The following is a 3,440-nucleotide window of genomic DNA, read 5'->3' as shown; positions in this document are numbered from 1 at the left end:
GTAGGAGAAAGAAGAGGAAAAGAAGGAAAAAGAAAAAGAAGAGTAGGGGGAGGAGCAGGAGGAGGAGTAGTTACTAACACAAGACGGTGTCTCCGTCGCTGTTTCGTCCCTTTTTCCTCTATGGCCGTCCTGTCGCCTCGTTTCCGGCCGCAAGCTTCTTATGCTGTTTTGTCTCGAGCGCCTCCGTCGTTGCAGCCGCCGCCTCCACAACAGTACCATACCCCGTTATGCCGGTCCATAAGACGGACTCTTCCGACGACCACAGCCACCACCACTGCCACCACCACCACAACAACAACACAAAGGGGATACTACTGAAGTTTTCTACTAAAACCGGAAGTAGTTATAGATAGGAAAAAAGAACGATACGTTATTAAATATGTGTAGTAGTATTAGTAGTAGTAGTAGTAGTAGTGGTGGTGGTGGTGGTGGTGGTAGTAGTGGTGGTAGTTGTACCAAAAGTCCTTACACGGACTTGAGAGCGTAATGAGCAAATCGCTTTCTTCTTCTTGTCATGGCGTCGAATTTTGTTGGTTTTCGAGGTTGCGTTGGGGTGAAAGTGGGGACGCTATTGGCGTTGTTGTCGTCGGTGGTGGGGGTCCAGGCAGCGGAGATGGTGGCGGCGGTGCTAAGCTGATAAAACTGGCTGACATTACAGAAGAAAAAAAATGGAGACAAATTGCTGCGCTTCTAAGTAGTAGTTGTAGTAGTAGTAGTAGTAGTAGTAGTAGTAGTAGTAGTAGTAGTAGTAGTAGTAGTTGTTGTTGTTGTAGCTATTACTAACAGTATTAACCGCTGTTATTGTGACTGGGATCTTAATTTAGGTTTGGTATAAAGAGATAAAGGAACTTAAGTCTTGCGTTGTTGTTGTTGTTGTTGTTGTTGTGGTTATAGCTGCTATCGTTTTTTTTATTGTTGTTGTTGTTGTCGTCGATGCCGTTGCACTGTGCGCAGCGGTTGTTTTATTATTTTATCTCCTATTTTCTCCGCTTCTTGCGACTGTATTTATATCACAGCAGCAGCAGTAGCAGCAACAGCAACAGTGGCAGCAGCAGCAGCGATAGCAGCAGTAGCAGCAGCAGCAGCAGCAACAGCAGCAGCAGCAGCAGCAGCAGCAGTAATAGTAGTTAAATGGTGGTACGCTATTGTTTTTGCTAACAAGAAAGTGTTTGTAGCAGTTATCAACTTTGTTCTTGTCGTTGTTGCTAATTACATCCTGCTTGTTGTCGTTGTTGTTGTTGCGATTGGTTAGGCTGGTGTTGCGAGAGCTAAGCCTGTTGCGAACTCACTTTCCATGCAATATCAATTCCTGTTTTTGCTATTGTAAGTCTTATTATATATTCTCAAAGCCGCCGCTGTGGTCGTTGTTTTTTGTTGCAAATGAAACCAGAGCATTTGTACAATTCTTGCAAAACCGCTGTTGTTTTCGCTGCTGCTGCTGTTGTTGCTGTTGCTGTGGTTGTAGCTGTTTCAACTACTGCTGCTGCTGCTGCTGAAGATGATGATGATGACGATCTTACAGTTTCTTGCTGCTGCTGCTGCTGTTGCTGTTGCTGCTACTGTTGCTGCTACTGCTGCTGAAGTGGTTGTCAACTTCCGGCGACAAAATATTCAACAGTTTATCGTTCCCTTAAATATTGTTGTTGTTGTTGTTGTTGTTGTTGTTGCTACTACTCACGTTGCTTTTGTTATTGTTGTTCTTATTATTGATGCAACTATAACAGCTACAGTTCAATATTGTTAGTATTTCTTGTTGTTGTTATTGCTGCTGTAGTTCTTTCGCTTCCTGGTGCACGAGGTCTTTCCTTATCTGGTTTTTCGTCAGTTACGACCGACCTCCGCCCTACAGCAGCAGCAGCAGCAGCAGCAGCAGTAGCTGTAGTAGTAGTAGTAGTAGTAGTAGTAGTAGTAGTAGTAGTAGTTGTAGTAGTAGTTGTTGTTGTTGTTGTTAGTCGTTAGTTGGACTTTTAGGAATCAACGAGTACAAACATCATGGCGGAAACAGCCGATACATTTTCGTTTGTTTAACTTTCCTGAATTGGGTGGCGCTGCTTATAATATTATTATTGTTGTTGTTGTCGTTATTGTTCTATATTTTAGCAAACACCACACTGTTATTTATTTATTTATTATTTGATTATACCATTGTATTTTTTGTTATTTTCTTCTTTATTTTTTGTTAGCGAAAACCTTTGACGCTTATTATTGTTGACTTTGTTTCTTTCAATCTGAATAACGTTGTTGTTATTGTTATTGTCCAGGGGTTTGTTATAATCCTTTTGTTATGAAAGGAGAGTTGTTTTACGTAATATATTCCGTCCTTCCTTGAATAATTGGTTTTGTTGTTCTTGTAGCAGCTACCACCGTTTTTTTTCCTTCCTTCCTTTTTCTTTATTTTGTTGTAGGTAGGTTTAACTGGTGATATCGTTGTTGTTTCAGTGGTGGTGGTTGTGGTGGACGTTGAGCGGAGTGGTAAGATTGGTATAGAGCCGACGGTTGTTGCGTGGTTGTTCGGCAGTTGAAACAATATGGCGTCCAAAGTGTAACCGTGCAAAGAGCGGTTGGTGATGCCGGGTCGATTAGCTTTTCTGTGCCGGGTCGATAGTTTCCTGTTGAAATATGTACAAGAGAAATGTGAATTAGAGCAGAATGGAAACTGTGGTTAAAGTAGGCGATTGGTGGGAGGAAAACGAGAAGGGGGGAGACAGGAAGAGAGGGGAACAGACAGGAGGGATAAGGGAGGGATTGGAAATGGGCGGGGGAGAAGGGAAGATGGAGGTAGGTGAGTATATGAGGAAAAGAGGGTGTTAGGAGGGGAATCTGTGAGTGAGTGGGTGTACGTGTGTCTATATGTGTGTGTATGAGTATGTGAGCGAGTGTATGTGTGTGTCGATTAGTAAAAGAGTGTGTATTGATTGTGTATGTGTGTGAGAGAGAAAGAGAGAGTGCGTGAGCATGTGCATGAGTGATTGTGTGTGTGTGTGTGTGTGTGTGTGTGTGTGTGTGTGTGTGTGTGTGCGTGTTTGGGTGAAAGGGAGACTGATTGTGCGTTTAGTGTGATGTGAGAGGTACAGTGTGGAATGTGTAAAGTTTAGGGAGGAAATGTAAAAGGGGACAAAGTGAGAGAAAAAGAGGGAATAGGAAGAGACAGAGAGGGGGTTGGAAAAGAAAGGCAGTTAAAATAAGACGAGAGAGAGAATGGAGCATGAGTGAAGCAGATAGACTGACAAGGAGAGAGAGGGAGAGAGAGAGAGAGAGAGAGAGAGAGAGAGAAGCATGAGTGAGGCAGAAAGACAGACAAGGAGGGAGAGAGGGGGAGTAATGCCAGAAGAAAGACGATGAAGGATGGAAAATTTTACACAGGAGGGTTAGAGTGAGAAGAAGAAGAAGAAGAAGAAGAAGAAGAAGAAGAAGAAGAAGAAGAAGAAGAAGAAGAAGAA

At 43.0% G+C, this 3,440-nt stretch overlaps 1 long non-coding RNA gene across 1 annotated transcript in view; it reads right to left on the bottom strand.

Annotated features, from left to right (window-relative positions):
• Positions 1–860: 860 nt before the first annotated feature.
• The window catches only part of LOC128250760 (uncharacterized), a 27,929-nt gene continuing 25,349 nt past the window's right edge, over positions 861–3,440 (bottom strand). Inside the window, exon 2 of the long non-coding RNA XR_008266743.1 lies at positions 861–2,609. This is a non-coding gene — a long non-coding RNA (uncharacterized LOC128250760). The remainder of the gene's footprint in view (positions 2,610–3,440) is intronic.

Source organism: Octopus bimaculoides, chromosome 25 (genome assembly GCF_001194135.2).
Source record: "Octopus bimaculoides isolate UCB-OBI-ISO-001 chromosome 25, ASM119413v2, whole genome shotgun sequence".
NCBI classification, from domain to species: Eukaryota; Metazoa; Mollusca; class Cephalopoda; order Octopoda; family Octopodidae; genus Octopus; species Octopus bimaculoides.
The sequence above is the reverse complement of the archived record's forward strand: the minus strand, read 5'-3'. Positions and strand labels throughout refer to the sequence as shown.